At 38.3% G+C, this 12,010-nt stretch overlaps 1 pseudogene; it reads right to left on the bottom strand.

Moving 5' to 3' along the window:
• Window positions 1-9,544: 9,544 nt before the first annotated feature.
• On the bottom strand, window positions 9,545-11,958 carry LOC145114112 (U-box domain-containing protein 13 pseudogene; annotated as a pseudogene).
• Window positions 11,959-12,010: the final 52 nt, after the last annotated feature.

The raw sequence follows: 12,010 nt of genomic DNA, 5'->3' as shown, positions 1-12,010 counted from the left end.
CCAATAGTTAGTTCACACGCGAAAGAGTCATAAACAATCAATAAGGTACTCTACATAAGATAAGGCATCAAAGATCAGGCAATTCTATCATACGATTCCTGAGGATCCCTATCTTAGTACTAGCATGTTGTTCTAACATATCACATAATCAAACAACTGCATGGTATTTTGGGGTCTACTTACTGGCTCCGGCTGATCGTGCACTCTGCATCCTCCTTTTCTTATTTTGAAAACCATTTAAAAATCATTTGAAAACATTTTCCTTAGTCTAAGACTGGATTCACACGAGTGTTCCTCCAATTCACTCAAACCAAGGCTCTGATATAAACTTGTAACACCCATAAAAATCATGCCAATTTTAAACTTTTAAAAACATTTCAAATACTAAAAGTTATTACAAAAAAGGTTTCCAAAATAGTTTCATATCGGAGAATCCCAGAAATCCAAATCAAAATATGAGGGAGTGTACGGTCACGCCTTCGCCTTCCCGCGGTCATCCGCTGTACCTGACATAATAATCGATAAATGTAAGCTCGAAGGCTTAGTGAGTTACCCCCAAAATACCAACCTCATACAACCATAAACATATCATATAACAAACACAAAACAACCATGCATCTCGAGTCTACAGTGTGACTGGTCCGCCAGCACCGGGCCTTCAGTCCACCTGGTCCACGCTCTGAGTCTACAGTATGACTGGACCGCCCACACCCAACCTTCAGTCTATCTGGCCCACTCTCCGAGCCTCGGCACGTCTGGACCGCCCTCTCGGGGCCTTTAGCCTATCCGGATCGCTCGCCGGGCCTTCGATCTGACTATGTGCCCTCCTGGGCCTGCAGTCTATCTGGTCCGCCCTGGATATGTTGGCCTATAGCATGAAGCAGGACCCGCCTCAACCCAACCCCCATACCAATCAAACAATCATGTGCACATAAATATCATACGCTAGCATGTATATAATAGATAATCATACCGATCTAACAGATCACTAACACAACAACCATCCTATACCCAAGATACCGACCTAACCGGTCACTAACATAACATCATCCTATATACCAGGATACCAACCTAAACCAGGTCACTAACATAATACCATCCTAACTACCAGGATGCAGATCTAGCAGATCAATAAACATATCAAGCAAATACCCGGATACAAATCCGATAAAGGGCCGACCTTGGTGCCTTAGACCTTGTTGATATAGTGAGGATAACTCACCTCGCAATGTCGGTCTGAACTGAAGTATCGACTCTCGAAGTGCTGTCTCACCGAAAATCCCGAACTATCCAAAATAACGAATACTGAGTCAACATATGGGCTATCAATTCTGACTAAGGGGTCCATATAGTCCATTTTGTCTTTTCTCTAATTTGGGCCAAGGCCCAATACCAAAACAAAACCCAACACTAGGTAGGCTTTCCAAGCCCACTAGTGGCCCAGTAATGGCCCAATTTGCTAAATTGGGCCCAATCCCCCTAATGGGCCTTACCCTAAGCCCAAACATCTTCTTGGACCATATTATCTGACTTCTGATGGCCCACTAAGGCCCAAAGGACCAAAATCCCCTGCATGGACCAAACCGAGGCCCAAAACTCGCAAGGCCTATATCTGATGAGTACGCTGGGCGTACTCCTATGTACGTTGGGCGTACTAGCTAAATGGTGAGTACGCTGGGCGTACCTACATGTACGCTTAGCGTACTCCCCTGTCAAGTCACTTTCCCATTAAGTGCTTAATACTTTAATACAGAAGCTACAATCACAGATCCAAGTCCTTTTCAACGTCTTAATCCATAAAGTCACTGAGTTGGTGACTTTGCATGACCCTAATAAGCCCAAACTCCAAAATAGCATTCCATTCTCATAGAAATGATCTTAACTCATGCATGAATCCAATAAGACATTCAAGATGACAACTTTCTGCCTTAGGGACTCATTTTGAACTGAGAGTGGTAACTCTAAGTCCATAAATCGGATTTGAACCATAAAGTTCTATACTTGGGACCAAAATGACTTCAAAATCAAACTACACTAGATCTAAGCATTCTTGAGGAAATTTATGAACTTTATACCTCCAAAGAGTCTCAAATGATGATGCTATTCCAGATCTATGAGCTGAAACTTCCCAAGTCCTTCCTTGCCAAATTCTTCTTTCCTCTTCCAAGCTTAAAAACACCAAGATGGCCTCTCAAGATCAAGATCACACAAGAATGAAGGGATGAGACAATCTAGGGTTTTTCTGAGGTTGGGGAGGCCGATAAGGAGGCTAGGGTTTGAGCCATAATGTTCCTTATATAGTGGTTAGCCCCCAAATTAGGGTTTAGGATCTCTGAGAGTACGTTGGGCGTACTTCTCGTACGCTAGGCATACTCCTCTCACACCCGCGATCATTTAACCTTCTACGCTGGGCGTACCCCAGCTTACGCTGGGCGTACTCACCCGGTTGCCACCTTTTCATGCTTGGTCCTTTCTTGCCACTTCCTTCCAAACCAAGGGCCAAAAGTGACATAATTCAAATCCGAGGGATGGATTTGAAGCTACTTGAAAAATGGGATGTTACATATGATGGGTAAAGGATGGGTAGATTAAAGATGAGATAAATGATGAGCGATGAAAGATGAGATGAATGATGAGCGATGATATATGAGTGGTAAAATATGGTGAGAAGCGATGAGCCAAGCGATGACCCAAGCGATAACCCAAGCGATGACCCCGTCATCTAGCAGAGTATAGATGACAACCACGAACTATTCTAGACAGTCCAGTTGAACACTAGCAGGCTCACAACCTGTAGGTGTTGTGAATGATATATTCACCCGGTGTACTTTAAAAACCCATTGACATTTATTGCGGGTGGACTCCCGATAATAATATTGTCGATAAATGAGATAAACCCTGGCAGCTATGGTCTTAGCGCCTATTGGATGAACCCTGGCAACTATGGACTTAGTGCCTGTTATATAAACCTTGGCAACGATGGACTTCGTGCCTATTCCTTAGGACAATCCTTAGGAATAAATAATGATGGATAGACGATTCATAGAGGATATACTTAAGAATAAAAAAGATAATGGGGATGGGTAAATGGGTTAATTGTTTGATGATGAAACATAATAACTATATTATTGTGGGTTGAAAACCCTATGTAATCACCAGGTTTCTCAACCTGACCCACTCAGTTTATTTGTATCACAGGTGCCGATATAAAGCTACACTACACCGAGAGATTAAAGAGATGTAGATCAATAGTGTAAATAAATGTAAATAAATGTAAGTTCTGTTTATGCTTATGTTTCTGTATTGACGATGACAGCCCCAAGTTTTAAAATGAATAAAATACATTTCTTCGGAAATGCTTTGATAACATATTTATCATGTTTTTTTGGGAACAAATTCTGCAACACTTTTCTTTAAAAGGTTACTCTGATTTTAAAATAAGCATAAACAAAATTTTTAAAATGACCGTGAATTTGGGGATGTCACAAATAATATATAAATCAAAGCCCTCGCCTAGCAAGTAACTAGACAAGGGCAAGTGGGAACAAAAAGACAGTGAGTTACAAAGAGGATACGAGAGAGGAATTTCACTCCTACCGGTTACAAATATCGCCTTTATGCGTCCATTTAAGCCATAAGAAAACTAGGGACTTGATGTTATAAACTCCTCTTGAGGGTGTGATGAAAGCCCCTTCAAACAATGTTTCATTCCTCGCCTTCCATAATATCCACAACAAACTATAACAGATAATAGTAAGTTTGAGTCTTGTTTTAGGACCCCCCCCCCCCCCCCCCCTGTAGCTGCGTATTGGAGAAGGTCACCAACATTGTGTATAACGATTTGGTCCAAGACATACCATTTGAAGATTATTTCCCTAACATAACTAGCAAATGGGCACCTAATAATGATGTTGTCGGTGCATTTTGCACCGCCAAAAAAACCCCCCACATATGATAGAACTCAAGTGAATACCCCTCTGATGCAGTGTTGTTGTTGTTTTGTATATGCCCTTGGACAACCCTCCATGTGAAAAAAATCACCTTGATAGGGATAGGTTTATACCATTTGATTTGAGGATGAGAGAGTTATTGATGTACATTATGGACCATTTTACCCCTATGTCTCTCAATCGTGTATCTGCCATCAAGGGACAACAATCATGTCCAATGAATCAGATCCAAGATGGAAGGTGGCAATGTCACGAAGCAACATGTTTAATTCAATATATAGACCAACAGCTATAGGGCAATGTTTCCAATCCCAATAGTTACCATGAGCCGTGATTATGGAGGCAACAGTGTAACTCTTATGAAAATTTGGATCATAAAGTGAAGGGGATTTTGTTTTCAATTTAACTGTACCATTCCATGTATCCTACCAAAATAATGTTTTTGTCCCTAATTTGACCACCTGTTTGAAAATGTCATCGAGACGGAAACCAAATGATTGAATATCTTTCATAGCCCCCACAATATTGTTCCATACTCCAGTGATAGACTTCTTAGAGAGATAATCATGCGGTTTATTAGAGAGGTTATGTATACATGATATCACATGGCTCAAAAGCGATGATGTACATGTTTTCATTCTCCAACACCATTTAAAAATTAAACCCATGTTCAATGCCCAAATGGAACCTACCCCTAAACCGTCACGATCCTTTTGGCTAATTACTTTTTCCCAAGAGACCTAATGAATCTTGTTTTTCCACATGTCCTCCCCATAAGAATTTCCTTCGAATCTCTTCAAGTGTTTCAACCACTTCAATCGAGTCTTTAAACACAGACAGGTAGTATGTTTGTAAACTGCCTAACACTAATTGAATTAGTGTTAACCGTCTTTGATTTCCATGAAGATAACTTTTAGTGGAATTTGTTTATAACCAGTTTCCAATTTCTTACCAGGTTCATATTAGCGTCACGTCTAAGAATGTTATCCCAGTTCAGCGTTTCACTGTTGGAAGCTCCAATTCCAAAGACCTTGGATTTGTGAAAATTAACTTTTAGGCTAGAAGATGCGTGAACACACCTGAGAATACGAGCGAGATTTTTGAGATTTGAGCAAGACCATTCACATATGAATGGTGCATCGTCTGCATAGAACACATGCGAAACCTGGGTGGTTACCTGGGATTCTACTTATGATCATTCAGTCAATGTTTTAATGGTTATCTAACTCTTGTTATATTTGTATTGATACTGACCAAAAATAATATATTTTAATTGTAGAATTATGAGTACCTATATTTACAAACTAATTAATTGTCAATTAGTGTGATTAGATCATCAACTCAAATATAACTATGGAGTTTTGTAAGACTTTAAAGAAAAATGAATATGAAGTTTTATTTTAATGAACGGTGTAATAATATTTCATTTTAATTTATTGATATTTTTCATGTCATAGTTTCGAACCAAGTCAAACTTATTGAAATAGTTTAATTTGATGATTTTGCTTTGGTTCCCTAGTTATGATGCTTGTGTTCCGCACACCTGACAATGAAGAAAGCAACCATGCTCTTCTAAATATCAACGATAAAAAAGCTTATAGCGACAACATTCATAATTCCTTGGTGGGAAATCCTTGTTCATTAAATGCATGTTTTAAGTAACGTCCAAATAATTCATAATGAAAGTTTTCAATATGGAGAATCAGAATGAAACAATATTTAATGGTGATGTTTTCATTAGATAACGCTACATATTGAGAACTGATCCGTACACAAGATCTTTTCTCCATACACACCAATATGGTTTTTTAAAATATTGTATTATACAACTCTACGAAGCATAAATTGTTGTGTACCGAGAAAAATTATTCTGTACAAATCACTACCCTTCCATATTATGATGCGACATCAAGATCATGTGATGGTTCCATAATATTTAGTTTTTATAGATATTAATTCAAAAATAAAATGAATCCTTAAATTAACCTTCTTGGAAGGGAAATTTTGGATAACAATCGTCCAATAAACTCGGGCGCATGTGTGATTGAAGAACTTGAAGCGTCAAAAGTTTCAGAGTTTGCTATACATCGAGAGGAAATCAAACAAATTAATGGAATTATAGTTATGATTCCTATTTTTTATTACATCGACCAATTTTTTATTATATTACATTGGGTTGACCAAAGAGTGTTGACTGATAATGAGCTATCAATAGACATACGCAAACATATACATATACACTAAAATCTCCCCTCCCCCCTCCCCCCCCCCCCCCCCCCCCCCCCCCCCGGTTTTATCGGGTGGTGTGACACGAACATTTATAGTGGAATGAAAATCATGAAATAAAGTAGTTGGAAGGCCTTTGGTGAAGGTATCTGCATATTGAGCTTTGGATGGGACATCAAGCACACATATGTGACCAACAACAAGTATGTCACGGACAAAGTGGATGTCAATCTCAATATGTTTGGTTCTCTAATGTTGTACTAGGTTGGATGACATAGACACGACGTTGATATTATCGTAGTAGACAAAAGTTGCTTTCTTGGTAGGAAAACATAGATCAAGAAGAAGATTATGCAGCCAAGACGTCTCGACAACTGCATTAGCAACACCGTGATATTCCACTTCCGCATTGAATCTAGAAACAATACCCTGATGCTTAGAGGACCATGAAATAAGATTGTCGCCTAGGAAAACACAGTAACCGGAGGTGGAGCGGTGAGTAGTTGGATATCCGTCCCAATCTGCATCAGAGTAAGTAAGGGAGGAAGTAGTCGATCTATGAATCTGAAGTCCATGATCAAGAGTGCCACAAATATAGCGCAAAATATGCTTGAGAGCGTGAAGATGCTGCTCTCGTAGGTCATACATATATAAACATATTTGCTGAACTGCAAAGGCAATATCTGGTCTAGTAAAGGTCAGTCGGCCAGACTAAGAAAAAGAGTGATCCGTTATAGTAGGTCCATAAGAATCCTATTCGTGTGTCGGTTCTGCTGGGGTGCGACATGGGTTGCAGTTCATCATGTGAGCTCTCTCAAGAATGTTAGTGGTATATTTATGTTGAGACAGAAACATACCATAGGAAGATCGAATTGTAGAGACATGCAAGAAATAATTCAGAGGTCCAACATCTATCATGGAAAACTCACGAATAAGCTGTGAGACGATGTACTGAAGCATAGATGTAGATGAAGTGGTGAGAATAATTTCATCAACATAAAGTAATAAGTACATTGTAGCATCAGTGGTATGAAGAATAAATAAAGATGCATCGGTGCAACTATATTGGAATCCAATAGAGGTAGCGTACTGAGTAAATCTATGAAACCAAGCTCTAGGAGCCTGTTTGAGACCATAGACAGATCTCCAAAGATGGCACACATGATCTCGAAAATATGGATCTCAAAAACTTGGAGGATGATGTATGTATGTAGTCTCCTGAAGATGGACATGAATAAATGCATTCTTGACATCTAGTTGATGTATAGGCCAGTCCCGAGATACTGCAAGGCTAAGAATAGTACGTATGGTGGCCGGTTTGACAATCAGAATGAAAGTCTCATCACGGTCTATACTTTGTTGTTGATTGTAAGCGTTAGCTACAAGGAGTCCTTTGTAGTGAGAGAGAGAGAGAGAGAGAGAGAGCCATTTGCATGGAATTTGTGGCGAAATAGCCACATAAATCGAACAATGTTGACCCCAGGGGGTGTTGGTACCAAAATCCAGGTCATATTAGAAATAAGAGCATTATACTCATCGTTCATATCCTAATGCCAGTTAGGGTCCTAAATAGCCTGTAAGTGTGACCTAGGGACAGGGGAGACAAAAGAGATATGAAGATTTAGGTGTTGTGTGGTTTTGACTATCCCATTGCGAGAAGGAGTATTCATGGAATGTGTAAGGTCACACCTTATGATTTGATGATTCAAACACTTTACATGCTGACCGCCACTGCGAATGCCAGCGCTATCGCCAACACAAGATCTTATCAGCATTAGCGTGAAGATAATGATCTTTATGGTCTTTATATATTAGGCAGATATACATATATATAGAATATATATCTGATCCGTAATCTTTGTGATTAGGATACTTAGATAGGTATACATCCCTTAATTAGTGAGATTTCAGTTATTGTAACCATATATATTCAACATTAGGGTGAAAGCCTAATGTAATGTCTTGGTGACCGTCTTTGTGACCTTCGTACTCTTAGTGAAAACCCACTTTCTTAGTGAAAGCATCTTTGTGATAACTTGTGTTCTTTGTTTTTCTGTTTAATCTTTTCGTTGTTAGTTTGTTATTTGTTATTCATACTTGAAGTGTATTCGATCAATACAAACCTTCAATTGGGTATCAGAGCGGGTTTTGATACACTCAAGTTGCCATGTCGACATCCTATAATCCCAAATCGTCTGCTCTCAACAAGATCCTTCCTTTCGATGAGCATAGTTTGATATTTTGGTATTTTGTAGTTTGGTAATTTTTTTGAAAGCACAATGTTATAATGGAAAAATGAAAAAAAGAAGAAGTACAATGCTATAATGTATATGCAATATTGTGTATGATGTGTGTTTAATTGTATGTGGAAAGTAGAATGTTATAATGATATGTTGGTTATAGTTTGATATGTTGGTATTTCTTATTTTGGTAACTTTTGCAAACTACAATGCTATTATGATACGTTGGTAATATATTTTGTTTTCTTTGTAGTTGGAATGTTGCAAACAATACTAAAGGACCCGACCAGTTCTGCTGTACTGGAAGACTGGTTTCGCTCATTGCCGCTACGAAATGATAACGAAGGAAACAATAGGAGTGATGAGGACGAGTAGCTACTTTTTTAGGATTTTATGAAATGTTTTGTTTGAGTTAATATTTTGGATATATTGCACGTTGTTTGGATGAATATTTTGGATCGGTTGTGTATGAACTAATATTTTTTATTAATATTTCTGCAAAATTAAGTTTTATAGCTGTTTTTATGCATGTTATATTGTTTCTTAAAATTTTAATGTTAAATAAAAAAATGGAAAATATTTTAGCGGCAACGACTTTAGCGGCGACACATAGGTATTAGTGGCGACAAAGCATTAGCGGCGACAACATGTATTCGCGGCGACGATTCATTAGCAGCGACATAGTATTAGCGGCGACCCTTTTGCGGCGACAGGTCGTCGCAAATAGCTTTAGCAGCAACAACCGCACTCTTTATCAGCGACCCGTGTCGCTGCTAATGATCACGTTTCTTGTAGTGTTAATATACCACATAGATCTTGCTGCCAATTTATTTACCTGTCGAAGCAACTTCTTCGTAGCTTGTGGTTTCCAAGCTATAAAACATGCATTAGTTATATAAATATACTATTCTAATATAGTTGGTTAAGTTTTTAAGACTTCCAAATCTTAAAAGAAGCTTAAGAAAACATGGCACTTGAGAACATTTGCAAGGGAAATTAGATAGATGGTCTAATCATTATAATTCGAAAGGAAAACGCCAAAACCGAACTAGAAAAAGAAAGAAATAAAGATCCTAAAAAGGAGAAAAGAGTTTCATTATAATAATAAAAAAGGATAATAATGACTTTTCACATATTGCGCATTCTTTGTGCCCGGCTAGACCCGGACCCGGACCCAACATTTGTTTCTGTCCGCGCCCGTTTCCTTTGCTTGGTGTGTGCGGTTATCATCTCCAGCAACTGTCTCGCCTTTTTCTTCCCTCTATAAGAACCATAATCTTTCAGATTCACTAAATACCGTTCTACTCCAAGTTTTTTTGCATCGTCTATATGCTTTGGATGTTTAGAACAAAGCTGCAACAAAACTGATGCTGCATTCTCTTTGTTCAAGGGGGATCCAGTCCATACAGCATTTACCAGGTCATAAACCGGGTCTTCTGCATCTAAAACATCTGCGGCATCATGGTGTCTCTTGATCATGTCCAAAAGAACGAGAGCTTCATCCTTCATACGCCCTTGTGGCTCTCTAACATGAATCATCAGTTCCGTAACAATGCCGTCTCTCAAAGCCTTAGCTATGTTACTCTTATACAAGAACAAGTTATACAACGCATTTGAGGCGTCCTTTTGACCCCTTTCAGTCCCATTACACAACAGCCATACAAGAGGTTTTATTCCTCCCAACGAACCAATAAGAAACCTCTTGTCATCGTTCACAGCAAGGCTGAAAAGGATCGCTGCACCATGTTCACAACTTTCGACTGAACTGCTCTTCATGACCTCAATTATAATGGGGATTCCCTCATTAGAAACTATACACCTTTTGTTTGCCTCACAGAGGGAGAGGTTAAGAAGAGCTATCAATGCATATTCTTGCGTGAGTGGATCCCTTGTTTTCTTCTCCAGAAGTTCCAAGAGTAATGGGATTGCACCAGCCTCGACAATGGCTGCACGGACCTCAGAATTTCTTCTTGACAGAAGGGAAATCTCACCAGCACCAGTACGTTGTTGATGCAGACCATTGGATTTGAGCTACTGGATGTATTTGTATATCAAAACATAGTCCATAGGAGTGCGAGAAATGGGAGGAATCACTCCATTTCGTGATTTTATCCCATTTGTCTCACACCATTGGGTTATAAGGCTGCGTAATGCAAAGTTGGGTATCAGAGTTTGGTTTGTCAAGATCTGCTTCGTCGTACGACACAATTCATTCCCAGCATGCATCCATGTTTCAATCGAGGTTCGATCAAATGTCTAGAAGATTAGAAAGGGTACTTCCTTGTTAGAATAATGCAACAGATAATTTATTATCTAATTTATTAACAGTCTCTATTTTGTTTCCTTTTTCTTTTCTTTTTGGGCTTTAGCTTCTTGCTGGCCCTTCAAAAAAAAAATGAGAAATTAAAGATCCTCCTACTTTTATTCCTACTTATATCCTTCTACCTATGTAAACTAATAACAAATCTTTTAAAATGTTATTAATTTTATCAAAATATGATACTTGTCACAATTTCACATGGGTAAGAGGATAAGCAGGAAGAAAATATAGGAGGCTATTTAATTTCTCAAAAAAAAAGGTGTTCAAAATGAGATGAGGATAATACATGCAAATCACCCTAAGATTAAAACTAGTGGGATCCGTACATGTGGCAAATGGTAGTTCCTTTTCGAGTGACAGTGCGTTATGCGATGCAAGCAAAAGAATAACAAGAAAACATGACACAAGAATTTACGTGGATTTGAGCTACCTTTACGGGCAGGTTCTTGATATATCTTCTAACATTAACTGTTTCAAGTGATACGTTGGAAACCCTAACAGAGTGCTTAATTCCCAAGTGATCACCCCTAGACCAACTTTTCATGATGATATGTATTTAAAAGTTTTAATATAAAATCATAACTTGAAGTAACTCCATTAAGAAAATTATAATTAATTAATTGTCTATATGTAGTTTGCAATACAGTTTATGGATTATGTTGAAAAGAGTGTTAATAAGTGTTTCCAAACTTAAACATTAATTTATTAATTATAGGGTAAAAGTTGTACTATTGTATATTTGTGGGGGTGTATTGTGAATTGATTGTGCAGATGATGGGTATACACGCGGGTTAATGGATCATACCCGATGCTTAAGTGATCTGATGTATATAATGTGTTAGATGGATTCATTTGGTGTATGAGTCGAGATATTTTCATCTGTATTCTTAGTTCTCTCTCATCTTCAGTTTAGGGTTTCAGTTTAGGGTTTGTAATTTGTTGATGTAAATCATCTGTTTCATAGTGAATGAAATGATGATGTTGGGAAGATTTTGTGTTGATTACGTTTCTTTACAGGGTATCAGAGCTTAGGCTCCTTTGTTGTTCTTGTGACGCTCGTTGAGTTCTGCTCATCTCACGATCGTACTGGTAACTTCTGAATCTTGTTCTTTTCTTCCATGTTTGTTGATTTGATTGTCACAATTGTTTGTTTGGTTAAGGGTTCGGGTTCTTCTGAACTCCAATCTTTTACTTCATCAACTGTGTTCTTCTGGATGTTCATTTCGATTTAGGGTTTTATCTGTGAATCAAATCGAACATTTGTGTTTTCTTTT

This window comes from Lactuca virosa, chromosome 5, assembly GCF_052849685.1.
Source record: "Lactuca virosa cultivar CGN04683 chromosome 5, Lactuca_virosa_CGN04683_v6, whole genome shotgun sequence".
Lineage (NCBI taxonomy): Eukaryota > Viridiplantae > Streptophyta > Magnoliopsida > Asterales > Asteraceae > Lactuca > Lactuca virosa.
The sequence above is the reverse complement of the archived record's forward strand: the minus strand, read 5'-3'. Positions and strand labels throughout refer to the sequence as shown.